The following is a 24,242-nucleotide window of genomic DNA, read 5'->3' as shown; positions in this document are numbered from 1 at the left end:
GTGCCTGAGCAGCGGCCCTCCCCAGCTCTATCCCAAATCATACTTATTTTGCATAGGAGATACCATGGTCATGAAGATTGTTTTCCCAGGGTGAGGTTCATTCATTGCATTCTGGGTATGCTGACCCCTGTGATTTCCCCAAATGTGGGAAACTGGACTGCATTATTTGTGGTAGTGAGGGACTGTGTTTGTGCTTTCCTCTGGTCAGCTCTGGTAAAAGTCAGATTTCTTTGTCTCAGATCTTCCTCTAGCCTTGTTCTTCTTTCGAGAGTTCCCTTGTGCTGCCTCAGTTGGATCTCCTTCACTTGACAGGGGGGTGCCCGAGCAGCGACCCTCCCCAGCTCTAGCCCAGCTCCTACTTACCTGCCAGGTGAGATACTATGATCATGAAGGTGCTTCTCCCAGGGCAAGGCTCACCCATTGCACTCTGGGTGTGCAACTCCTGCGGTTTCCCCAAATGTTGGACACTTGACTGCATAATTTGTGTTTCACCTGGTCGGCTCTCGTATAATTCAGATCTCTTTGTCTCAGGTCTCTCTCCAGCCTAATTTGCAGTCTGTTTCCACTTCTCTTTTCTTGAGTTGCTCCCTTCTATGCCCTTGCGCACTATCCTGACTTCTCCCGTCTGCTTACTTTGTGCCTTCCAACGCACAATGCAAACTACAGGTAGTGCTGCAGGGCCCACACCCTTTTACTTGCCTTACAGAGCAGCTCTGGAGCTGTTACAGTGCCCAGCTGCTGCAAGAAATCAGCTTGAATGCTTCAGGGGCTGGGGCATAGCCATCATGAGCCCCACACCGAAGGAGGGTGGAGGTGTTTAATGCGAACTAGGGGTCATCCAAGCACCGCAAAAGGCCGCCATGCCCTGCATGCCAATTTTCTCTTTTCATATGCAGACGAGGGTTGAAGCCAACTTTGACCCACTGCTTGGATGACATCACCATATGCAAATCCATCTGCTGCAGGCCTTCCCCCAGGAATGCTTGCACTAGTTGTTGCATTTGGTTTGTTGTTTGGGGGTGCTTCAGTATTAGGCAGCCGTCTGCCCTCCCATGTTCATCTGAAAATATGTGTACCTCCTGCCGTTGTTGTCCCCAGATGAGAGTTCCCTTGTGCTGCCTCAGTTGAATCTCCTTTACTTGACAGAGATGTGCCTGAGCAGCGGCCCTCCCCAGCCCTATCCCAAATCATACTTATTTTGCATAGGAGATACCATGGTCATGAAGATTGTTCTCCCAGGGTGAGGTTCATTCATTGCATTCTGGGTATGCTGACCCCTGTTATTTCCCCAAATGTGGTAAACTTGACAGCATTATTTGTGGTAGTGGGGGACTGTGTTTGTGCTTTCCTCTGGTCAGCTCTGGTAAAAGTCAGATTTCTTTGTCTCAGATCTTCCTCTAGCCTTGTTCTTCTTTCGAGAGTTCCCTTGTGCTGCCTCAGTTGGATCTCCTTCACTTGACAGGGGGGTGCCCGAGCAGCGACCCTCCCCAGCTCTAGCCCAACTCCTTCTTACCTGCTAGGTAAGATACTATGATCATGAAGGTGCTTCTCCCAGGGCAAGGCTCACCAATTGCACTCTGGGTGTGCTGCTCCTGCGATTTCCCCAAATGTGGGAAACTTGACTGCATAATTTGTGTTTCCCCTGGTCGGCTCTCGTATAATTCAGATCTCTTTGTCTCATGTCTCTCTCCAGCTTAGTTTGCTGTCTGTTTACACTTCTCTTTTCTTGAGCCACTCCCTTCTATGCCTTGCGCACTATCTTGACTTCTCCCGTCTGCTTACTTTGTGCCTTCCAACGCACAATGCGAACTACAGGTAGTGCTGCAGGGCCCACACCCTTTTAGTTGCCTTACAGAGCAGCTCTGGAGCTATTACAGTGCCCAGCTGCTGCAAGTAATCAGCTTGATTGCTTCAGGGGCTGGGGCATAGCCAACATGAGCCCCACACCGAAGGAGGGTGGAGGTGTTTAATGCGAACTAGGGGTCATCCAAGCACCGCAAAAGGCCGCCATGCCCTGCACGCCCCTTTTCTCTTTTCATATGCAGACGAGGGTTTGAAGCCAACTTTGACCCACTGCTTGGATGACATCACCATATGCAAATCCATCTGCTGCAGGCCTTCCCCCAGGAATGCTTGTACTAGTTGTTGCATTTGGTTTGTTGTTTGGGGGTGCTTCAGTATTAGGCAGCCTTCTGCCCTCCCATGTTCATCTGAAAATATGTGTTCTCCCTGCAGTTGTTGTCCCCAGATGAGAGTTCCCTTGTGCTGCCTCAGTTGAATCTCCTTTACTTGACAAGGGAGGCATTTTGGATTTTTTCTTTGGGTACCCTTACACCTGATGGTCTGAATGAGAGCATCGAACTGAACAACATTGGCAGTCTCTGAAGATTTTATCTATTGATTTACCTAATATATTATTTATTGAATATCCATTTATTGTATGTTTAATAAATAAACAAAATTATTAGAAGTAGCTATTTTGGAAACAGCTTTCCTCTTAGGATGAAACTGTATAATCCTGTTGTGTGTATTCCTTTAATGTTCCTTAGTAAAATCCACTAGTAATGATGAACATCAGATTTCTTCCTCCATCCTCTTTTTACACTTTCTCTTGGTTCTATATATATATATTTTTTTTCTATTTTTATTTTTTCCCCCTCCTTCTCCCAAAAGGCCCCCCTCCCTCTCCCCCCCTCCCTGTTTTAAATTTTAAAATCTTTAAATATTTAAATCTTCGAATCCTTAAATTGTCTGTTTAATATTTATTTTTTCTTCAATTCTTTTTGTTGTTTAAACAGCAATGTAATTATTCCAGGGGTTAAAATAATGAAATATAGAAATAATATTAACAAAAATTAAAGGTAAAAATGAATTGATAGAATGATCCCATTAAAAGTAAATAAATAATATGGATGTTAAGCTGAGCAGGTTGGATTCGAACATGGGACTAGCTGCATAGAGTGCAGGTGATGTTTCCCCTGCGCCACAAGAACTGCTTTAGTAGTGGCATGGATTTATGTTACCCTAAAAGGTTTTATATAAGTAAATGGGGATCCTTAGTGCTGAGTCTCTGAATTATGTATATGTGATTATAGATATGAGGTATTGATTGAAAGATTATAGGTTAATCTGTATATAGATTATATATTTTCTGTTATTTTTTAAACCACCTTGTTGCTTATTTTATTATTATTTTTAATCACCATGTTGCTTATTTTTATATTATGAAATGCCTTTATATGTGCAATTGCAATTAGAAAGTTGTTCCATATGTGAGTCATTACATGTATGCATCCAATTAGTACATGTATGTATCCAATCAACTAATTAGTAATACTATTGGTCCGGTGCATTTTAAAAAGAGCCTGCTAGGCTGCTGATGTATCCTCTGACGAAACCGCTCTTGGATAACAGCGGAGAAACGCGTAAGGAAGGTGATTACCGGACACTCTGATTGCTGAGATATAAGCCCGTTCATGAACGAGCTACATCACGGCGGACGTCTGATGTAAAGACAGCGGTGAAGGGGAAAAAGCAATTTGAGACCGAGCAAAAGGAGGTCTCTACCCCACGGCAGGGAGAAATATCCCGACCGCGAGTGCCAATAAGATCCAGCCACGGTTAACGGGGGTCGTAGCATACCGCTGTGTTTCACCAACCATCACAGCGCTCTCCCCCTGTTTTCTTTCATTACTCACGTGAGTTACATATGAACTTTAACTGCAGTAAATAAGAGGCGTTGGTTACAACTGTTGCTGTTCATCCACAAGAAGGAATTTAATGTATCAATTACAATTGGAAAGTAACGATTAAATTACAACAGCTGTATCCAGGAGGATTTTTTGGACACTTTAATAAACATTCCGTTGTCATCAAGGGCAATATGAAATAGATCCTGATTACATTTAGATATGGATAGTGGTGCCTATATATGTTGACTCCATTGTATTTTATTGAATGTGGGTTTCTTCTGTCTATATATATTTTTTTAAAAATAAAGAGCTTGTATATTTTATTTTTTGCGCTCCCTTGATAACAAGTGTGATTATCTTTAAAATTTGGTTTATTATTGGTAGAACAGTACTACCTATGGGAGCACCATTTTATAATATATGGTGAAAATTAATAGATGTATAAAGATTAAATAAGCAACAAATTGGTGAAATAGATAAGTTTTGATAGGAGCACTGGGTTCTATATATATTTATTGACATTTGGTTATATATATGTATAGACTTTATAAATTCTTGACAGAGATGTGCCTGAGCCCTCCCCAGCCCTATCCCAAATCATACTTATTTTGCATAGGAGATACCATGGTCATGAAGATTGTTCTCCCAGGGTGAGGTTCATTCATTGCATTCTGGGTATGCTGACCCCTGTGATTTCCCCAAATGTGGGAAACTCAACTGCATTATTTGTGGTAGTGGGGGACTGTGTTTGTGCTTTCCTCTGGTCAGCTCTGGTAAAAGTCAGATTTATTTGTCTCAGATCTTCCTCTAGCCTTGTTCTTCTTTCGAGAGTTTCCATGTGCTGCCTCAGTTGGATCTCCTTCACTTGACAGGGGGGTGCCCGAGCAGCGACCCTCCCCAGCTCTAGCCCAACTCCTACTTACCTGCCAGGTGAGATACTATGATCATGAAGGTGCTTCTCCCAGGGCAAGGCTCACCCATTGCACTCTGGGTGTGCTGCTCCTGCGGTTTCCCCAAATGTTGGACACTTGACTGCATAATTTGTGTTTCCCCTGGTCGGCTCTCGTATAATTCAGATCTCTTTGTCTCAGGTCTCTCTCCAGCCTAGTTTGCTGTCTGTTTCCACTTCTCTTTTCTTGAGTTGCTCCCTTCTATGCCCTTGCTCACTATCCTGACTTCTCCCGTCTGCTTACTTTGTGCCTTCCAACGCACAATGCAAACTACAGGTAGTGCTGCAGAGCCCACACCCTTTTACTTTCCTTACAGAGCAGCTCTGGAGTTGTTACAGTGCCCAGCTGCTGCAAGAAATCAGCTTGAATGCTTCAGGGGCTGGGGCATAGCCCCACACCGAAGGAGGGTGGAGGTGTTTAATGCGAACTAGGGGTCATCCAAGTGCCGCAAAAGGCCGCCATGCCCTGCACGCCCCTTTTCTCTTTTCATATGCAGACGAGGGTTGAAGCCAACTTTGACCCACTGCTTGGATGACATCACCATATGCAAATCCATCTGCTGCAGGCCTTCCCCCAGGAATGCTTGCACTAGTTGTTGCATTTGGTTTGTTGTTTGGGGGTGCTTCAGTATTAGGCAGCCTTCTGCCCTACCATGTTCATCTGAAAATATGTGTTCTCCCTGCAGTTGTTGTCCCCAGATGAGAGTTCCCTTGTGCTGCCTCAGTTGAATCTCCTTTACATGACAGAGATGTGCCTGAGCAGCGGCCCTCCCCAGCCCTATCCCAAGTCATACTTATTTTGCATAGGAGATACCATGGTCATGAAGATTGTTCTCCCAGGGTGAGGTTCATTCATTGCATTCTGGGTATGCTGACCCCTGTGATTTCCACAAATGTGGGAAACTCGACTGCATTATTTGTGGTAGTGGGGGACTGTGTTTGTTCTTTCCTCTGGTCAGCTCTGGTAAAAGTCAGATTTATTTGTCTCAGATCTTCCTCTAGCCTTGTTCTTCTATCGAGAGTTTCCTTGTGCTGCCTCAGTTGGATCTACTTCACTTGACAGGGGGGTGCCCGAGCAGCGACCCTCCCCAGCTCTAGCCCAACTCCTACTTACCTGCCAGGTGAGATACTATGATCATGAAGTTGCTTCTCCCAGGACAAGGATCACCCATTGCACTCTGTGTGTGCTGCTCCTGCGATTTCCCCAAATGTGGGAAACTTGACTGCATAATTTGTGTTTCCCCTGGTCAGCTCTCATATAATTCAGATCTCTTTGTCTCAGGTCTCTCTCCAGCCTAGTTTGCTGTCTGTTTCCACTTCTTTTTTCTTGAGCCCCTCCCTTCTATACCCTAGTGCACTATCCTGACTTCTCCTCCCGTCTGGAAATACAAACGAAAAAAAGGTTTTTAGGCGCTGAACAGGGTCGTGCAAATATAGCACTGATAATGGCAGCCACTTGGTAAGGAGGTAGCCGGCCTCCTGAAAGTATACCAATGATGTTGATAAAAACACAATTTATTAACATAAAACCAATGACAAACTGATTAAAAAACACAACACTACACAGAGCATATAACTGAGGTATTATACCTTATAATTCACACATAAAGTGTATTATTAAGTGAAAGGGACACTGAAATGCAGGAGAACCCGTCTCTGTAAGATAGGGTTAATCTCTCACATTAATTCCATATCAGACAGTTTAAATGAAAAGGAAGTCCTGTAAACTGATGTAATAAGCGTTTGTGACCATAAAGGTATCCGGATTTAAATAATGTTTCCTTGGAGCAAAATAAACCAACCGATTAATGTTACTCACAGAGACGTAATGATCTCTTGCTGCACGGGATAAATGGTTAAGGAACCGCTTGTTATCACCCTGTGCATGGGTGAGACATCCGTCAGCGGTATATTCAGATGAAAGCCATTTCTTTCTGTGCAGCACCAGTTGCCTGTATCTGCCTCTTGAAGAAGCCGCCTTAGGTGCGGAGAAACGCGTTGAGGGTACAGAAGAAAGGGCCACACTTGACCATTAAGTGTCCCACGGAGCACGACATCCATCACTTTCAGCCGTCCGTTACAAGTCACCGGTGAATGATCCAGCCTGTGATTCAATCATTCCACTCTAACTCTCCTTGCATTTGGAACATTGTTACCTCCTGCCCGGCCGGGCGTCGCTCAGCAAGCTGGAGGATCTGTATGGTGGTCTGATACAGGCAACTGGTGCTGCACAGAAAGAAATGGCTTTCATCTGAATATACCGCTGACGGATGTCTCACCCATGCACAGGGTGATAACAAGCGGTTCCTTAACCATTTATCCCGTGCAGCAAGAGATCATTACGTCTCTGTGAGTAACATTAATCGGTTGGTTTATTTTGCTCCAAGGAAACATTATTTAAATCCGGATACCTTTATGGTCACAAACGCTTATTACATCAGTTTACAGGACTTCCTTTTCATTTAAACTGTCTGATATGGAATTAATGTGAGAGATTAACCCTATCTTACAGAGACGGGTTCTCCTGCATTTCAGTGTCCCTTTCACTTAATAATACACTTTATGTGTGAATTATAAGGTATAATACCTCAGTTATATGCTCTGTGTAGTGTTGTGTTTTTTAATCAGTTTGTCATTGGTTTTATGTTAATAAATTGTGTTTTTATCAACATCATTGGTATTGTGCGCCTACTTGGTGATTTTGTTTTAGTTCTCCTCCCGTCTGCTTACTTAGTGCCTTACAATGCACAATGCAAACTACAGGTAGTGCTGCAGGGCCCACACCCTTTTACTTGCCTTACAGAGCAGCTCTGGAGCTGTTACAGTGCCCAGCTGCTGCAAGAAATCAGCTTGAATGCTTCAGGGGCTGGGGCATAGCCAACATGAGCCCCACACCGAAGGAGGGTGGAGGTGTTTAATGCGAACTAGGGGTCATCCAAGCGCCGCAAAAGGCCGCCATGCCCTGCACGCCCCTCTTCTCTATTCATATGCAGATGAGGGTTGAAGCCAACTTTGACCCACTGCTTGGATGACATCACCATATGCAAATCCATCTGCTGCAGGCCTTCCCCCAGGAATGCTTGCACTAGTTGTTGCATTTGGTTTGTTGTTGGGGGTGCTTCAGTATTAGGCAGCCTCTGCCCTCCCATGTTCATCTGAAAATATGTGTTCTCCCTGCAGTTGTTGCCCCCAGATGAGAGTTCCCTTGTGCTGCCTCAGTTGAATCTCCTTTACTTGACAGAGATGTGCCTGAGCAGCGGCCCTCCCCAGCTCTATCCCAAATCATACTTATTTTGCATAGGAGATACCATGGTCATGAAGATTGTTTTCCCAGGGTGAGGTTCATTCATTGCATTCTGGGTATGCTGACCCCTGTAATTTCCCCAAATGTGGGAAACTGGACTGCATTATTTGTGGTAGTGAGGGACTGTGTTTGTGCTTTCCTCTGGTCAGCTCTGGTAAAAGTCAGATTTCTTTGTCTCAGATCTTCCTCTAGCCTTGTTCTTCTTTCGAGAGTTCCCTTGTGCTGCCTCAGTTGGATCTCCTTCACTTGACAGGGGGGTGCCCGAGCAGCGACCCTCCCCAGCTCTAGCCCGGCTCCTACTTACCTGCCAGGTGAGATACTATGATCATGAAGGTGCTTCTCCCAGGGCAAGGCTCACCCATTGCACTCTGGGTGTGCAACTCCTGCGGTTTCCCCAAATGTTGGACACTTGACTGCATAATTTGTGTTTCACCTGGTCGGCTCTCGTATAATTCAGATCTCTTTGTCTCAGGTCTCTCTCCAGCCTAATTTGCAGTCTGTTTCCACTTCTCTTTTCTTGAGTTGCTCCCTTCTATGCCCTTGCGCACTATCCTGACTTCTCCCGTCTGCTTACTTTGTGCCTTCCAACGCACAATGCAAACTACAGGTAGTGCTGCAGGGCCCACACCCTTTTACTTGCCTTACAGAGCAGCTCTGGAGCTGTTACAGTGCCCAGCTGCTGCAAGAAATCAGCTTGAATGCTTCAGGGGCTGGGGCATAGCCATCATGAGCCCCACACCGAAGGAGGGTGGAGGTGTTTAATGCGAACTAGGGGTCATCCAAGCGCCGCAAAAGGCCGCCATGCCCTGCACGCCCCTCTTCTCTATTCATATGCAGATGAGGGTTGAAGCCAACTTTGACCCACTGCTTGGATGACATCACCATATGCAAATCCATCTGCTGCAGGCCTTCCCCCAGGAATGCTTGCACTAGTTGTTGCATTTGGTTTGTTGTTTGGGGGTGCTTCAGTATTAGGCAGCCTCTGCCCTCCCATGTTCATCTGAAAATATGTGTTCTCCCTGCAGTTGTTGCCCCCAGATGAGAGTTCCCTTGTGCTGCCTCAGTTGAATCTCCTTTACTTGACAGAGATGTGCCTGAGCAGCGGCCCTCCCCAGCTCTATCCCAAATCATACTTATTTTGCATAGGAGATACCATGGTCATGAAGATTGTTTTCCCAGGGTGAGGTTCATTCATTGCATTCTGGGTATGCTGACCCCTGTGATTTCCCCAAATGTGGGAAACTGGACTGCATTATTTGTGGTAGTGAGGGACTGTGTTTGTGCTTTCCTCTGGTCAGCTCTGGTAAAAGTCAGATTTCTTTGTCTCAGATCTTCCTCTAGCCTTGTTCTTCTTTCGAGAGTTCCTTTGTGCTGCCTCAGTTGGATCTCCTTCACTTGACAGGGGGGTGCCCGAGCAGCGACCCTCCCCAGCTCCTACTTACCTGCCAGGTGAGATACTATGATCATGAAGGTGCTTCTCCCAGGGCAAGGCTCACCCATTGCACTCTGGGTGTGCTACTCCTGCGGTTTTCCCAAATGTTGGACACTTGACTGCATAATTTGTGTTTCACCTGGTCGGCTCTCGTATAATTCAGATCTCTTTGTCTCAGGTCACTCTCCAGCCTAATTTGCAGTCTGTTTCCACTTCTCTTTTCTTGAGTTGCTCCCTTCTATGCCCTTGCGCACTATCCTGACTTCTCCCGTCTGCTTACTTTGTGCCTTCCAACGCACAATGCAAACTACAGGTAGTGCTGCAGGGCCCACACCCTTTTACTTGCCTTACAGAGCAGCTCTGGAGCTGTTACAGTGCCCAGCTGCTGCAAGAAATCAGCTTGAATGCTTCAGGGGCTGGGGCATAGCCATCATGAGCCCCACACCGAAGGAGGGTGGAGGTGTTTAATGCGAACTAGGGGTCATCCAAGCACCGCAAAAGGCCGCCATGCCCTGCATGCCAATTTTCTCTTTTCATATGCAGACGAGGGTTGAAGCCAACTTTGACCCACTGCTTGGATGACATCACCATATGCAAATCCATCTGCTGCAGGCCTTCCCCCAGGAATGCTTGCACTAGTTGTTGCATTTGGTTTGTTGTTTGGGGGTGCTTCAGTATTAGGCAGCCTTCTGCCCTCCCATGTTCATCTGAAAATATGTGTAACTCCTGCAGTTGTTGTCCCCAGATGAGAGTTCCCTTGTGCTGCCTCAGTTGAATCTCCTTTACTTGACAGAGATGTGCCTGAGCAGCGGCCCTCCCCAGCCCTATCCCAAATCATACTTATTTTGCATAGGAGATACCATGGTCATGAAGATTGTTCTCCCAGGGTGAGGTTCATTCATTGCATTCTGGGTATGCTGACCCCTGTTATTTCCCCAAATGTGGTAAACTTGACAGCATTATTTGTGGTAGTGGGGGACTGTGTTTGTGCTTTCCTCTGGTCAGCTCTGGTAAAAGTCAGATTTCTTTGTCTCAGATCTTCCTCTAGCCTTGTTCTTCTTTCGAGAGTTCCCTTGTGCTGCCTCAGTTGGATCTACTTCACTTGACAGGGGGGTGCCCGAGCAGCGACCCTCCCCAGCTCTAGCCCAACTCCTACTTACCTGCCAGGTGAGATACTATGATCATGAAGTTGCTTCTCCCTGGGCAAGGATCACCCATTGCACTCTGGGTGTGCTGCCCCTGTGATTTCCCCAAATGTGGGAAACTTGACTGCGTAATTTGTGTTTCCCCTGGTCGGCTCTCATATAATTCAGATCTCTTTGTCTCAGGTCTCTCTCCAGCCTAGTTTGCTGTCTGTTTCCACTTCTTTTTTCTTGAGCCCCTCCCTTCTATACCCTTGTGCACTATCCTGACTTCTCCTCCCGTCTGCTTACTTTGTGCCTTACAATGCACAATGCAAACTACAGGTAGTGCTGCAGGGCCCACACCCTTTTACTTGCCTTACAGAGCAGCTCTGGAGCTGTTACAGTGCCCAGCTGCTGCAAGAAATCAGCTTGAATGCTTCAGGGGCTGGGGCATGGCCAACATGAGCCCCACAGAGAAGGAGGGTGGGGGTATTTAATGCGAACTAGGGGTCATCCTAGCGCCGCAAAAGGCCGCCATGCCCTGCATACCCCTTTTCTCTTTTCATATGCAGATGAGGGTTCCAGCCAACTTTGGCCCACTGCTTGGATGACATCACCGTATGCAAATCCGTCTTCTGCAGACCTTCCCCCAGGAATGCTTGTACTAGTTGTTGCATTTGGTTTGTTGTTTGGGGGTGCTTCAGTATTAGGCAGCCTTCTGCCCTCCCTTGTTCATCTGAAAATATGTGTTCTCCCTGCAGTTGTTGTCCCCAGATGAGAGTTCCCTTGTGCTGCCTCAGTTGAATCTCCTTTACTTGACAGAGATGTGCCTGAGCAGCGGCCCTCCCCAGCCCTATCCCAAATCATACTTATTTTGCATAGGAGATACCATGGTCATGAAGATTGTTCTCCCAGGGTGAGGTTCATTCATTGCATTCTGGGTATGCTGACCCCTGTGATTTCCCCAAATGTGGGAAACTTGACTGCATTATTTGTGGTAGTGAGTGACTGTGTTTGTGCTTTCCTCTGGTCAGCTCTGGTAAAAGTCAGATTTCTTTGTCTCAGATCTTCCTCTAGCCTTGTTCTTCTTTCGAGAGTTTCCTTGTGCTGCCTCAGTTGGATCTCCTTCACTTGACAGGGGGGTGCCCGAGCAGCGACTCTCCCCAGCTCTAGCCCAACTCCTACTTACCTGCCAGGTGAGATACTATGATCATGAAGGTGCTTCTCCCAGGGCAAGGCTCACCCATTGCACTCTGGGTGTGCTGCTCCTGCGATTTCCCCAAATGTGGGAAACTTGACTGCATAATTTGTGTTTCCCCTGGTCGGCTCTCGTATAATTCAGATCTCTTTGTCTCAGGTCTCTCTCCAGCCTAGTTTGCTGTCTGTTTCCACTTCTCTTTTCTTGAGCCGCTCCCTTCTATGCCCTTGCGCACTATCCTGTCTTCTCCCGTCTGCTTACTTTTTGCCTTCCAACGCACAATGCGAACTACAGGTAGTGCTGCAGGTCCCACACCCTTTTATTTGCCTTACAGAGCAGCTCTGGAGCTGTTACAGTGCCAACTGCTGCAAGAAATCAGCTTGAATGCTTCAGGGGCTGGGGCATAGCCAACATGAGCCCCACACCGAAGGAGGGTGGAGGTGTTTAATGCGAGCTAGGGGTCATCCAAGCGCCGCAAAAGGCTGCCATGCCCTGCACGCCCCTTTTCTCTTTTCATATGCAGACGAGGGTTGAAGCCAACTTTGACCCACTGCTTGGATGACATCACCATATGCAAATCCATCTGCTGCAGGCCTTCCCCCAGGAATGCTTGCACTAGTTGGTGCATTTTGTTTGTTGTTTGGGGGTGCTTCAGTATTAGGTAGCCTTCTGCCCTCCCATGTTCATCTGAAAATATGTGTTCTCCCTGCAGTTGTTGTCCCCAGATGAGAGTTCCCTTGTGCTGCCTCAGTTGAATCTCCTTTACTTGACAGAGATGTGCCTGAGCAGCGGCCCTCCCCAGCCCTATCCCAAATCATACTTATTTTGCATAGGAGATACCATGGTCATGAAGATTGTTCTCCCAGGGTGAGGTTCATTCATTGCATTCTGGCTATGCTGACCCCTGTGATTTCCACAAATGTGGGAAACTCGACTGCATTATTTGTGGTAGTGGGGGACTGTGTTTGTGCTTTCCTCTGGTCAGCTCTGGTAAAAGTCAGATTTCTTTGTCTCAGATTTTCCTCTAGCCTTGTTCTTCTTTCGAGAGTTCCCTTGTGCTGCCTCAGTTGGATCTCCTTCACTTGACAGGGGGCTGCCCGAGCAGCGACCCTCCCCAGCTCTAGCACATGTAAGTTTGTTTTTATTTTACTACATTGTGGTTTGTGGCTCTATACCATGTAATGCATGTCTTTTAACAGTAGTCAAGTCTTCCAATGTGCTTGTTAGTGAAACCCAATACATAGCTTTATTTTATTTTGTTTCTTCAAATATTGAATGCATATGTCTTATAACTTTTTTTTTCAATATATAAACATTTTTATTATAAGATTTTCAATGACACAAGTACATCCAAGTTGCAGATTATGGGTTGTGAAGGACAAATCAACCATATAAACAATTTAAGCAATTTAAATTGCATGCAGGTAGTAGAATATCAAACTCCTTGGATGAGAGTTGGTCGTAATAAACTAGGATAGAAAAGAATAAAGTAGAAAATAAGATTTTAAACCTACCGGTAAATCTTTTTCTCGTAGTCCGTAGAGGGTGCTGGGGACTCCGTAAGGACCATGGGGATAGACGGGCTCCGCAGGAGACATGGGCACTTTAAGAAAGACTTTAGTTCTGGGTGTGCACTGGCTCCTCCCTCTATGCGCCTCTATGCCACAGTTAGAGAAACTGTGCCCAGAGGAGACTGACAGTATGAGGAAAGGATTTTGTTAATCCAGGGCAAGATTCATACCAGCCACACCAATCACACTGTATAACTTGTGATAAACTACCCAGTTATGAGTACGAAAAAACAACATACTGTAGCATCAGTGCAGGACCGATGCAACTATAACATAACCCTTATTGAAGCAATAACTATATACAAGTATTGCAGAAGTAGTCCGCACTTGGGACGGGCGCCCAGCATCCTCTACGGACTACGAGAAAAAGATTTACCGGTAGGTTTAAAATCTTATTTTCTCTAACGTCCTAGAGGATGCTGGGGACTCCATAAGGACCATGGGGATTATACCAAAGCTCCAAAACGGGCGGGAGAGTGCGGATGACTCTGCAGCACCGATTGAGCAAACATGAGTTCCTCCTCAGCCAGGGTATCAAACTTATAGTATTTTGAAAAGGTGTTTGAACCTGACCAAGTAGCAGCTCGACACAGCTGTAGTGCCGAGACCCCTCGGGCAGCCGCCCAAGAAGAGCCCACTTTCCTCGTGGAATGGGCCTAGACCGATTTCGGTAACTGCAATCCAGCCATAGAATGCGCTTGCTGAATCGTGTTACAAATCCAGCGAGCAATAGCCTGCTTTGAAGCAGGGGCACCAATCTTGTTGGTTGCATACAGGACAAACAGCGCTTCAGTTTTCCTGACTCTAGCCGTCCTGGCCACGTAAATTTTCAAAGCCCTGACCACATCAAGTAACTCGGAATCCTCCAAGTCACGCGTAGCCAAAGGCACCACAATAGATTGGTTCATATGAAAAGATGAGACCACTTTTGGTAGGAATTGAGGATGGGTCCGCAATTCCGCTCTATCCACATGGAACACCAAATATGGGCTTTTATGTGACAAAGCCGCTAATTCCGACACTCGCCTAGCCGAAGCCAAGGCTAATAACATGACCACCTTCCACGTGAGATATGTTAACTCCACCGTTTTAAGGCTGCTAAAAACTGCTAGCGAGCAATCAACTCAGAATGACCCCCATAGTGTATTGCAAGAAAATATCTGTAAATCCAATGGTACCGTAAGTGCGGTATATACTCGCACTTCTTTGCGGGGCGAGAACATCTCCCCTAAGTGAAGTCAGCCCTATGAATAGAGTTTGTGTGATCCCTGTGCAGCAGTCACAGAAAGGGTTCATCTCTGCAGTTTGTCACTCAAATTACATTGTTGCATTTTTTCTAGAAGTGGATCTGAGAGCTGTTACCCGCAGACCAGCTACAATAATTATCCTGGGATAGTGCGCAAGGGCATAGAAGGGAGCGGCTCAAGAAAAGAGAAGTGGAAACAGACAGCAAACTAGGCTGGAGAGAGACCTGAGACAAAGAGATCTGAATTATACGAGAGCCGACCAGGGGAAACACAAATTATGCAGTCAAGTTTCCCACATTTGGGGAAATCGCAGGAGCAGCACACCCAGAGTGCAATGGGTGAGCCTTGCCCTGGGAGAAGCACCTTCATGATCATAGTATCTCACCTGGCAGGTAAGTAGGAGTTGGGCTAGAGCTGGGGAGGGTCGCTGCTCGGGCACCCCCCTGTCAAGTGAAGGAGATCCAACTGAGGCAGCACAAGGAAACTCTCGAAAGAAGAACAAGGCTAGAGGAAGATCTGAGACAAAGAAATCTGACTTTTACCAGAGCTGACCAGAGGAAAGCACAAACACAGTCACTCACTACCACAAATAATGCAGTCAAGTTTCCCACATTTGGGGAAATCACAGGGGTCAGCATACCCAGAATGCAATGAATGAACCTCACCCTGGGAGAACAATCTTCATGACCATGGTATCTCCTATGCAAAATAAGTATGATTTGGGATAGGGCTGGGGAGGGCCGCTGCTCAGGCACATCTCTGTCAAGTAAAGGAGATTCAACTGAGGCAGCACAAGGGAACTCTCATCTGGGGACAACAACTGCAGGGAGAACACATATTTTCAGATGAACATGGGAGGGCAGAAGGCTGCCTAATACTGAAGCACCCCCAAACAACAAACCAAATGCAACAACTAGTACAAGCATTCCTGGGGGAAGGTCTGCAGAAGACGGATTTGCATACGGTGATGTCATCCAAGCAGTGGGCCAAAGTTGGCTGGAACCCTCATCTGCATATGAAAAGAGAAAAGGGGTATGCAGGGCATGGCGGCCTTTTGCGGCGCTTGGATGACCCCTAGTTCGCATTAAATACCCCCACACTCCTTCTGTGTGGGGCTCATGTTGGCCATGCCCCAGTCCCTGAAGCATTCAAGCTGATTTCTTGCAGCAGCTGGGCACTGTAACAGCTCCAGAGCTGCTCTGTAAGGCAAGTAAAAGTGTGTGGGCCCTGCAGCACTACCTGTAGTTTGCATTGTGCATTGTAAGGCACAAAGTAAGCAGACGGGAGGAGAAGTCAGGATAGTGCACAAGGGTATAGAAGGGAGGGGCTCAAGAAAAAAGAAGTGGAAACAGACAGCAAACTAGGCTGGAGAGAGACCTGAGACAAAGAGATCTGAATTATATGAGAGCCGACCAGGGGAAACACAAATTACGCAGTCAAGTTTCCCACATTTGGGGAAATCACAGGGGCAGCACACCCAGAGTGCAATGGGTGATCCTTGCCATGGGAGAAGCAACTTCATGATCATAGTATCTCACCTGGCAGGTAAGTAGGAGTTGGGCTAGAGCTGGGGAGGGTCGCTGCTCGGGCAGCCCCCTGTCAAGTGAAGGAGATCCAACTGAGGCAGCACAAGGGAACTCTCGAAAGAAGAACAAGGCTAGAGGAAAATCTGAGACAAAGAAATCTGACTTTTACCAGAGCTGACCAGAGGAAAGCACAAACACAGTCCCCCACTACCACAAATAATGCAGTCGAGTTTCCCACATTTGTGGAAATCACAGGGGTCAGCATACCCAGAATGCAATGAATGAACCTCACCCTGGGAGAACAATCTTCATGACCATGGTATCTCCTATGCAAAATAAGTATGATTTGGGATAGGGCTGGGGAGGGCCGCTGCTCAGGCACATCTCTGTCAAGTAAAGGAGATTCAACTGAGGCAGCACAAGGGAACTCTCATCTGGGGACAACAACTGCAGGGAGAACACATATTTTCAGATGAACATGGGAGGGCAGAAGGCTACCTAATACTGAAGCACCCCAAAACAACAAACAAAATGCAACAACTAGTGCAGGCATTCCTGGGGGAAGGCCTGCAGCAGATGGATTTGCATATGGTGATGTCATCCAAGCAGTGGGTCAAAGTTGGCTTCAACCCTCGTCTGCATATGAAAAGAGAAAAGGGGCGTGCAGGGCATGGCAGCCTTTTGCGGCGCTTGGATGACCCCTAGCTCGCATTAAACACCTTCACCCTCCTTCGGTGTGGGGCTCATGTTGGCCATGCCCCAGCCCCTGAAGCATTCAAGCTGATTTCTTGCAGCAGCTGGGCACTGTAACAGCTCCAGAGCTGCTCTGTAAGGCAAGTAAAAGGGTGTGGGCCCTGCAGCACTACCTGTAGTTTGCATTGTGCATTGTAAGGCACAAAGTAAGCAGACGGGAGGAGAAGTCAGGATAGTGCACAAGGGTATAGAAGGGAGGGGCTCAAGAAAAAAGAAGTGGAAACAGACAGCAAACTAGGCTGGAGAGAGACCTGAGACAAAGAGATCTGAATTATATGAGAGCCGACCAGGGGAAACACAAATTACGCAGTCAAGTTTCCCACATTTGGGGAAATCACAGGGGCAGCACACCCAGAGTGCAATGGGTGATCCTTGCCCAGGGAGAAGCAACTTCATGATCATAGTATCTCACCTGGCAGGTAAGTAGGAGTTGGGCTAGAGCTGGGGAGGGTCGCTGCTCGGGCACCCCCCTGTCAAGTGAAGGAGATCCAACTGAGGCAGCACAAGGGAACTCTCGAAAGAAGAACAAGGCTAGAGGAAAATCTGAGACAAAGAAATCTGACTTTTACCAGAGCTGACCAGAGGAAAGCACAAACACAGTCCCCCACTACCACAAATAATGCAGTCGAGTTTCCCACATTTAAGGAAATCACAGGGGTCAGCATACCCAGAATGCAATGAATGAACCTCACCCTGGGAGAACAATCTTCATGACCATGGTATCTCCTATGCAAAATAAGTATGATTTGGGATAGGGCTGGGGAGGGCCGCTGCTCAGGCACATCTCTGTCAAGTAAAGAAGATTCAACTGAGGCAGCACAAGGGAACTCTCATCTGGGGACAACAACTGCAGGGAGAACACATATTTTCAGATGAACATGGGAGGGCAGAAGGCTGCCTAATACTGAAGCACCCCCAAACAACAAACCAAATGCAACAACTAGTGCAAGCATTCCTGGGGGAAGGCTGCAGCAGATGGATTTGCATATGGTGATGTCATCCAAGCAGTGGGTCAAAGTTGGCTTCAACCCTCGTCTGCATATGAAAAGAGAAAAGGGGCGTGCAGGGCATGGCGGCCTTTTGCGGCGATTGGATGACCCCTAGTTCGCATTAAACACCTCCACCCTCCTTCGGTGTGGGGCTCATGTTGGCTATGCCCCAGCCCCTGAAGCATTCAAGCTGATTTCTTGCAGCAGCTAGGCACTGTAACAGCTCCAGAGCTGCTCTGTAAGGCAAGTAAAAGGGCGTGGGCCCTGCAGCACTACCTTTAGTTCGCATTGTGCGTTGGAAGGCACAAATTAAGCAGACGGGAGAAGTCAGGATAGTGCGCAAGGGCATAGAAGGGAGCGGCTCAAGAAAAAAGAAGTGGAAATAGACAGCAAACTAGGCTGGAGAGAGACCTGAGACAAAGAGATCTGAATTATACGAGAGCCGACCAGGGGAAACACAAATTATGCAGTCAAGTTTCCCACATTTGGGGAAATCGCAGGAGCAGCACACCCAGAGTGCAATGGGTGAGACTTGCCCTGGGAGAAGCACCTTCATGATCATAGTATCTCACCTGGCAGGTAAGTAGGATTTGGGATAGAGCTGGGGAGGGTCGCTGCTCGGGCACCCCCCTGTCAAGTAAAGTAGATTCAACTGAGGCAGCACAAGGAAACTCTCGATAGAAGAACAAGGCTAGAGGAAGATCTGAGACAAATAAATCTGACTTTTACCAGAGCTGACCAGAGGAAAGAACAAACACAGTCCCCCACTACCACACATAATGCAGTCGAGTTTCCCACATTTGGGGAAATCATAGGGGTCAGCATACCCAGAATGCAATGAATGAACCTCACCCTGGGAGAACAATCTTCATGACCATGGTATCTCCTATGCAAAATAAGTATGACTTGGGATAGGGCTGGGGAGGGCCGCTGCTCAGGCACATCTCTGTCAAGTAAAGGAGATTCAACTGAGACAGCACAAGGGAACTCTCATCTGGGGACAACAACTGCAGGGAGAACACATATTTTCAGATGAACATGGGAGGGCAGAAGGCTGCCTAATACTGAAGCACCCCCAAACAACAAACCAAATGCAACAACTAGTGCAAGCATTCCTGGGGGAAGGCCTGCAGCAGATGGATTTGCATATGGTGATGTCATCCAAGCAGTGGGTCAAAGTTGGCTTCAACCCTCGTCTGCATATGAAAAGAGAAAAGGGGCGTGCAGGGCATGGCGGCCTTTTGCGGCGCTTGGATGACCCCTAGTTTGCATTAAACACCTCCACCCTCCTTCGGTGTGGGGCTATGCCCCAGCCCCTGAAGCATTCAAGCTGATTTCTTGCAGCAGCTGGGCACTGTAACAGCTCCAGAGCTGCTCTGTAAGGCAAGTAAAAGGGTGTGGGCCCTGCAGCACTACCTGTGGTTTGCATTGTGCGTTGGAAGGCACAAAGTAAGCAGACGGGAGAAGTCAGGATAGTGCGCAAGGGCATAGAAGGGAGCAACTCAAGAAAAGAGAAGTGGAAACAGACAGTAAACTAGGCTGGAGAGAGACCTGAGACAAAGAGATCTGAATTATACGAGAGCCGACCAGGGGAAACACAAATTATGCAGTCAAGTGTCCAACATTTGGGGAAACCGCAGGAGCAGCACACCCAGAGTGCAATGGGTGAGCCTTGCCCTGGGAGAAGCACCTTCATGATCATAGTATCTCACCTGGCAGGTAAGTAGGAGTTGGGCTAGAGCTGGGGAGGGTCGCTGCTTGGGCACCCCCCTGTCAAGTGAAGGAGATCCAACTGATGCAGCACATGGAAACTCTCGAAAGAAGAACAAGGCTAGAGGAAGATCTGAGACAAATAAATCTGACTTTTACCAGAGCTGACCAGAGGAAAGCACAAACACAGTCCCCCACTACCACAAATAATGCAGTCGAGTTTCCCACATTTGGGGAAATCACAGGGGTCAGCATACCCAGAATGCAATGAATGAACCTCACCCTGGGAGAACAATCTTCATGACCATGGTATCTCCTATGCAAAATAAGTATGATTTGGGATAGGGCTGGGGAGGGCCGCTGCTCAGGCACATCTCTGTCAAGAATTTATAAAGTCTATACATATATATAACCAAATGTCAATATATATATATAGAACCCAGCGATTCTATCAAAACTTATCTATTTCACCAATTTGTTGCTTATTTAATCTTTATACATCTATTAATTTTCACCATATATTATAAAATGCTGCTCCCATAGGTAGTACTGTTCTACCAATAATAAACCAAATTTTAAAGATAATCACACTTGTTATTAAGGGAGCGCAAAAAATAAAATATACAAGCTCTTTATTTTTAAAAAATATATATAGACAGAAGAAACCCACATTCAATAAAATACAATGGAGTCAACATATATAGGCACCACTATCCATATCTAAATGTAATCAGGATCTATTTCATATTGCCCTTGATGACAACGGAATGTTTATTAAAGTGTCCAAAAAATCCTCCTGGATACAGCTGTTGTAATTTAATCATTACTTTCCAATTGTAATTGATACATTAAATTCCTTCTTGTGGATGAACAGCAACAGTTGTAACCAACGCCTCTTATTTACTGCAGTTAAAGTTCATATGTAACTCACGTGAGTAATGAAAGAAAACAGGGGGAGAGCGCTGTGATGGTTGGTGAAACACAGCGGTATGCTACGACCCCCGTTAACCGTGGCTGGATCTTATTGGCACTCGCGGTCGGGATATTTCTCCCTGCCGTGGGGTAGAGACCTCCTTTTGCTCGGTCTCAAATTGCTTTTTCCCCTTCACCGCTGTCTTTACATCAGACGTCCGCCGTGATGTAGCTCGTTCATGAACGGGCTTATATCTCAGCAATCAGAGTGTCCGGTAATCACCTTCCTTACGCGTTTTTCCGCTGTTATCCAAGAGCGGTTTCGTCAGAGGATACATCAGCAGCCTAGCAGGCTCTTTTTAAAATGCACCGGACCAATAGCATTACTAATTAGTTGATTGGATACATACATGTACTAATTGGATGCATACATGTAATGACTCACATATGGAACAACTTTCTAATTGCAATTGCACATATAAAGGCATTTCATAATATAAAAATAAGCAACATGGTGATTAAAAATAATAATAAAATAAGCAACAAGGTGGTTTAAAAAATAACAGAAAATATATAATCTATATACAGATTAACCTATAATCTTTCAATCAATACCTCATATCTATAATCACATATACATAATTCAGAGACTCAGCACTAAGGATCCCCATTTACTTATATAAAACCTTTTAGGGTAACATAAATCCATGCAATTACTAAAGCAGTTCTTGTGGCGCAGGGGAAACATCAAATGCACTCTATGCAGCTAGTCCCATGTTCGAATCCAACCTGCTCAGCTTAACATCCATATTATTTATTTACTTTTAATGGGATCATTCTATCAATTTATTTTTACCTTTAATTTTTGTTAATATTATTTCTATATTTCATTATTTTAACCCCTGGAATAACTACATTGCTGTTTAAACAACAAAAAGAATTGAAGAAAAAATAAATATTAAACAGACAATTTAAGGATTCGAAGATTTAAATATTTAAAGATTTTAAAATTTAAAACAGGGAGGGGGGGGGAGGGAGGGGGGCCTTTTGGGAGAAGGAGGGGAAAAAAATAAAAATAGAAAAAAAAATATATATAGAACCAAGAGAAAGTGTAAAAAGAGGATGGAGGAAGAAATCTGATGTTCATCATTACTAGTGGATTTTACTAAAGAACTTTAAAGGAACACACACAACAGGATTATACAGTTTCATCCTAAGAGGAAAGCTGTTTCCAAAATAGCTACTTCTAATAATTTTTTTATTTATTAAACATACAATAAATGGATATTCAATAAATAATGTATTAGGTAAATCAATAGATAAAATCTTCAGAGACTGCCAATGTTGTTCAGTTCGATGCTCTCATTCAGACCATCAGGTGTAAGGGTACCCAAAGAAAAAATCCAAAATGCCTCCCTTGTCAAGTAAAGGAGATTCAACTGAGGCAGCACAAGGGAACTCTCATCTGGGGACAACAACTGCAGGGAGAACACATATTTTCAGATGAACATGGGAGGGCAGAAGGCTGCCTAATACTGAAGCACCCCCAAACAACAAACCAAATGCAACAACTAGTACAAGCATTCCTGGGGGAAGGCCTGCAGCAGATGGATTTGCATATGGTGATGTCATCCAAGCAGTGGGTCAAAGTTGGCTTCAACCCTCGTCTGCATATGAAAAGAGAAAAGGGGCGTGCAGGGCATGGCGGCCTTTTGCGGCGCTTGGATGACCCCTAGTTCGCATTAAACACCTCCACCCTACTTCGGTGTGGGGCTCATGTTGGCTATGCCCCAGCCCCTGAAGCATTCAAGCTGATTACTTACAGCAGCTGGGCACTGTAATAGCTCCAGAGCTGCTCTGTAAGGCAACTAAAAGGGTGTGGGCCCTGCAGCACTACCTGTAGTTCGCATTGTGCGTTGGACGGCACAAAGTAAGCAGACGGTAGAAGTCAAGATAGTGCGCAAGGGCATAGAAGGGAGTGGCTCAAGAAAAGAGAAGTGTAAACAGACAGCAAACTAGGCTGGAGAGAGACATGAGACAAAGAGATCTGAATTATACGAGAGCCGACCAGGGGAAACACAAATTATGCAGTCAAGTTTCCCACATTTGGGGATATCGCAGGAGCAGCACACCCAGAGTGCAATTGGTGAGCCTTGCCCTGGGAGAAGCACCTTCATGATCATAGTATCTCACCTAGCAGGTAAGTAGGAGTTGGGCTAGAGCTGGGGAGGGTCACTGCTCGGGCACCCCCCTGTCAAGTGAAGGAGATCCAACTAAGGCAACACAAGGGAACTCTCGAAAGAAGAACAAGGCTAGAGGAAGATCTGAGACAAAGAAATCTGACTTTTACCAGAGCTGACCAGAGGAAAGCACAAACACAGTCCCCCACTACCACAAATAATGCTGTCAAGTTTACCACATTTGGGGAAATAACAGGGGTCAGCATACCCAGAATGCAATGAATGAACCTCACCCTGGGAGAACAATCTTCATGACCATAGTATCTCCTATGCAAAATAAGTATGATTTGGGATAGGGCTGGAGAGGGCCGCTGCTCAGGCACATCTCTGTCAAGTAAAGGAGATTCAACTGAGGCAGCACAAGGGAACTCTCATCTGGGGACAACAACTGCAGGAGGTACACATATTTTCAGATGAACATGGGAGGGCAGAAGGCTGCCTAATACTGAAGCACCCCCAAACAACAAACCAAATGCAACAACTAGTGCAAGCATTCCTGGGGGAAGGCCTGCAGCAGATGGATTTGCATATGGTGATGTCATCCAAGCAGTGGGTCAAAGTTGGCTTCAACCCTCGTCTGCATATGAAAAGATAAAATTGGCATGCAGGGCATGGCGGCCTTTTGCGGTGCTTGGATGACCCCTAGTTCGCATTAAACACCTCCACCCTCCTTCGGTGTGGGGCTCATGATGGCTATGCCCCAGCCCCTGAAGCATTCAAGCTGATTTCTTGCAGCAGCTGGGCACTGTAACAGCTCCAGAGCTGCTCTGTAAGGCAAGTAAAAGGGTGTGGGCCCTGCAGCACTACCTGTAGTTTGCATTGTGCGTTGGAAGGCACAAAGTAAGCAGACGGGAGAAGTCAGGACAGTGCGCAAGGGCATAGAAGGGAGCAACTCAAGAAAAGAGAAGTGGAAACAGACTGCAAATTAGGCTGGAGAGAGACCTGAGACAAAGAGATCTGAATTATACGAGAGCCAACCAGGTGAAACACAAATTATGCAGTCAAGTGTCCAACATTTGGGGAAACCGCAGGAGTAGCCCACCCAGAGTGCAATGGGTGAGCCTTGCCCTGGGAGAAGCACCTTCATGATCATAGTATCTCACCTGGCAGGTAAGTAGGAGCTGGGCTAGAGCTGGGGAGGGTCGCTGCTCGGGCACCCCCCTGTCAAGTGAAGGAGATCCAACTGAGGCAGCACAAGGGAACTCTCGAAAGAAGAACAAGGCTAGAGGAAGATCTGAGACAAAGAAATCTGACTTTTACCAGAGCTGACCAGAGGAAAGCACAAACACAGTCCCTCACTACCACAAATAATGCAGTCCAGTTTCCCACATTTGGGGAAATCACAGGGGTCAGCATACCCAGAATGCAATGAATGAACCTCACCCTGGGAAAACAATCTTCATGACCATGGTATCTCCTATGCAAAATAAGTATGATTTGGGATAGAGCTGGGGAGGGCCGCTGCTCAGGCACATCTCTGTCAAGTAAAGGAGATTCAACTGAGGCAGCACAAGGGAACTCTCATCGGGGGACAACAACTGCAGGGAGAACACACATTTTCAGATGAACATGGGAGGGCAGAAGGCTGCCTAATA

The 24,242-nt window shown here is 46.4% G+C and overlaps 27 non-coding genes and 4 pseudogenes across 27 annotated transcripts; 17 read left to right on the top strand and 14 right to left on the bottom strand.

Moving 5' to 3' along the window:
* Positions 1-39: 39 nt before the first annotated feature.
* LOC134951476 (U1 spliceosomal RNA) lies at positions 40-203 on the top strand. The gene has a single exon (XR_010184208.1). It is a non-coding gene; the product is annotated as a U1 spliceosomal RNA (small nuclear RNA).
* A 152-nt stretch (positions 204-355) lies between these two features.
* On the top strand, positions 356-518 carry LOC134953209 (U1 spliceosomal RNA). Its single transcript, XR_010185487.1, has one exon. It is a non-coding gene; the product is annotated as a U1 spliceosomal RNA (small nuclear RNA).
* A 671-nt stretch (positions 519-1,189) lies between these two features.
* Positions 1,190-1,353, top strand: LOC134951257 (U1 spliceosomal RNA). Its single transcript, XR_010184031.1, has one exon. It is a non-coding gene; the product is annotated as a U1 spliceosomal RNA (small nuclear RNA).
* A 152-nt stretch (positions 1,354-1,505) lies between these two features.
* Positions 1,506-1,668, top strand: LOC134953579 (U1 spliceosomal RNA). The gene has a single exon (XR_010185653.1). It is a non-coding gene; the product is annotated as a U1 spliceosomal RNA (small nuclear RNA).
* Positions 1,669-4,291: 2,623 nt separating this feature from the next.
* On the top strand, positions 4,292-4,455 carry LOC134950283 (U1 spliceosomal RNA). The gene has a single exon (XR_010183228.1). It is a non-coding gene; the product is annotated as a U1 spliceosomal RNA (small nuclear RNA).
* A 152-nt stretch (positions 4,456-4,607) lies between these two features.
* Positions 4,608-4,770, top strand: LOC134952888 (U1 spliceosomal RNA). Its single transcript, XR_010185268.1, has one exon. It is a non-coding gene; the product is annotated as a U1 spliceosomal RNA (small nuclear RNA).
* Positions 4,771-5,431: 661 nt separating this feature from the next.
* LOC134950984 (U1 spliceosomal RNA) lies at positions 5,432-5,595 on the top strand. The gene has a single exon (XR_010183806.1). It is a non-coding gene; the product is annotated as a U1 spliceosomal RNA (small nuclear RNA).
* A 152-nt stretch (positions 5,596-5,747) lies between these two features.
* Positions 5,748-5,889, top strand: LOC134953138 (U1 spliceosomal RNA; annotated as a pseudogene).
* A 2,036-nt stretch (positions 5,890-7,925) lies between these two features.
* On the top strand, positions 7,926-8,089 carry LOC134951205 (U1 spliceosomal RNA). Its single transcript, XR_010183989.1, has one exon. It is a non-coding gene; the product is annotated as a U1 spliceosomal RNA (small nuclear RNA).
* A 152-nt stretch (positions 8,090-8,241) lies between these two features.
* On the top strand, positions 8,242-8,404 carry LOC134953208 (U1 spliceosomal RNA). The gene has a single exon (XR_010185486.1). It is a non-coding gene; the product is annotated as a U1 spliceosomal RNA (small nuclear RNA).
* A 670-nt stretch (positions 8,405-9,074) lies between these two features.
* LOC134951474 (U1 spliceosomal RNA) lies at positions 9,075-9,238 on the top strand. Its single transcript, XR_010184207.1, has one exon. It is a non-coding gene; the product is annotated as a U1 spliceosomal RNA (small nuclear RNA).
* A 141-nt stretch (positions 9,239-9,379) lies between these two features.
* On the top strand, positions 9,380-9,542 carry LOC134953071 (U1 spliceosomal RNA). The gene has a single exon (XR_010185407.1). It is a non-coding gene; the product is annotated as a U1 spliceosomal RNA (small nuclear RNA).
* A 671-nt stretch (positions 9,543-10,213) lies between these two features.
* On the top strand, positions 10,214-10,377 carry LOC134951256 (U1 spliceosomal RNA). Its single transcript, XR_010184030.1, has one exon. It is a non-coding gene; the product is annotated as a U1 spliceosomal RNA (small nuclear RNA).
* A 152-nt stretch (positions 10,378-10,529) lies between these two features.
* Positions 10,530-10,671, top strand: LOC134953308 (U1 spliceosomal RNA; annotated as a pseudogene).
* Positions 10,672-11,366: 695 nt separating this feature from the next.
* On the top strand, positions 11,367-11,530 carry LOC134951379 (U1 spliceosomal RNA). Its single transcript, XR_010184130.1, has one exon. It is a non-coding gene; the product is annotated as a U1 spliceosomal RNA (small nuclear RNA).
* Positions 11,531-11,682: 152 nt separating this feature from the next.
* Positions 11,683-11,845, top strand: LOC134952024 (U1 spliceosomal RNA). Its single transcript, XR_010184648.1, has one exon. It is a non-coding gene; the product is annotated as a U1 spliceosomal RNA (small nuclear RNA).
* Positions 11,846-12,515: 670 nt separating this feature from the next.
* Positions 12,516-12,679, top strand: LOC134951010 (U1 spliceosomal RNA). The gene has a single exon (XR_010183827.1). It is a non-coding gene; the product is annotated as a U1 spliceosomal RNA (small nuclear RNA).
* A 2,075-nt stretch (positions 12,680-14,754) lies between these two features.
* On the bottom strand, positions 14,755-14,917 carry LOC134952023 (U1 spliceosomal RNA). Its single transcript, XR_010184647.1, has one exon. It is a non-coding gene; the product is annotated as a U1 spliceosomal RNA (small nuclear RNA).
* A 152-nt stretch (positions 14,918-15,069) lies between these two features.
* LOC134951378 (U1 spliceosomal RNA) lies at positions 15,070-15,233 on the bottom strand. The gene has a single exon (XR_010184129.1). It is a non-coding gene; the product is annotated as a U1 spliceosomal RNA (small nuclear RNA).
* A 695-nt stretch (positions 15,234-15,928) lies between these two features.
* On the bottom strand, positions 15,929-16,070 carry LOC134953470 (U1 spliceosomal RNA; annotated as a pseudogene).
* A 152-nt stretch (positions 16,071-16,222) lies between these two features.
* Positions 16,223-16,386, bottom strand: LOC134950738 (U1 spliceosomal RNA). The gene has a single exon (XR_010183604.1). It is a non-coding gene; the product is annotated as a U1 spliceosomal RNA (small nuclear RNA).
* Positions 16,387-17,081: 695 nt separating this feature from the next.
* On the bottom strand, positions 17,082-17,223 carry LOC134953307 (U1 spliceosomal RNA; annotated as a pseudogene).
* A 152-nt stretch (positions 17,224-17,375) lies between these two features.
* On the bottom strand, positions 17,376-17,539 carry LOC134950671 (U1 spliceosomal RNA). The gene has a single exon (XR_010183550.1). It is a non-coding gene; the product is annotated as a U1 spliceosomal RNA (small nuclear RNA).
* Positions 17,540-18,209: 670 nt separating this feature from the next.
* On the bottom strand, positions 18,210-18,372 carry LOC134952422 (U1 spliceosomal RNA). Its single transcript, XR_010184947.1, has one exon. It is a non-coding gene; the product is annotated as a U1 spliceosomal RNA (small nuclear RNA).
* Positions 18,373-18,524: 152 nt separating this feature from the next.
* LOC134951155 (U1 spliceosomal RNA) lies at positions 18,525-18,688 on the bottom strand. The gene has a single exon (XR_010183946.1). It is a non-coding gene; the product is annotated as a U1 spliceosomal RNA (small nuclear RNA).
* A 661-nt stretch (positions 18,689-19,349) lies between these two features.
* LOC134952886 (U1 spliceosomal RNA) lies at positions 19,350-19,512 on the bottom strand. Its single transcript, XR_010185267.1, has one exon. It is a non-coding gene; the product is annotated as a U1 spliceosomal RNA (small nuclear RNA).
* Positions 19,513-19,664: 152 nt separating this feature from the next.
* Positions 19,665-19,828, bottom strand: LOC134950342 (U1 spliceosomal RNA). The gene has a single exon (XR_010183278.1). It is a non-coding gene; the product is annotated as a U1 spliceosomal RNA (small nuclear RNA).
* Positions 19,829-22,452: 2,624 nt separating this feature from the next.
* LOC134953258 (U1 spliceosomal RNA) lies at positions 22,453-22,615 on the bottom strand. The gene has a single exon (XR_010185523.1). It is a non-coding gene; the product is annotated as a U1 spliceosomal RNA (small nuclear RNA).
* A 152-nt stretch (positions 22,616-22,767) lies between these two features.
* Positions 22,768-22,931, bottom strand: LOC134951122 (U1 spliceosomal RNA). Its single transcript, XR_010183919.1, has one exon. It is a non-coding gene; the product is annotated as a U1 spliceosomal RNA (small nuclear RNA).
* A 677-nt stretch (positions 22,932-23,608) lies between these two features.
* Positions 23,609-23,765, bottom strand: LOC134953092 (U1 spliceosomal RNA). Its single transcript, XR_010185423.1, has one exon. It is a non-coding gene; the product is annotated as a U1 spliceosomal RNA (small nuclear RNA).
* Positions 23,766-23,917: 152 nt separating this feature from the next.
* LOC134951472 (U1 spliceosomal RNA) lies at positions 23,918-24,081 on the bottom strand. The gene has a single exon (XR_010184206.1). It is a non-coding gene; the product is annotated as a U1 spliceosomal RNA (small nuclear RNA).
* Between the last annotated feature and the right edge of the window lie 161 nt (positions 24,082-24,242).

The sequence above is a fragment of the Pseudophryne corroboree genome, chromosome 8, assembly GCF_028390025.1.
Source record: "Pseudophryne corroboree isolate aPseCor3 chromosome 8, aPseCor3.hap2, whole genome shotgun sequence".
Taxonomy (NCBI): Eukaryota; Metazoa; Chordata; class Amphibia; order Anura; family Myobatrachidae; genus Pseudophryne; species Pseudophryne corroboree.
This window is presented reverse-complemented; position numbering and strand designations above follow the sequence as displayed.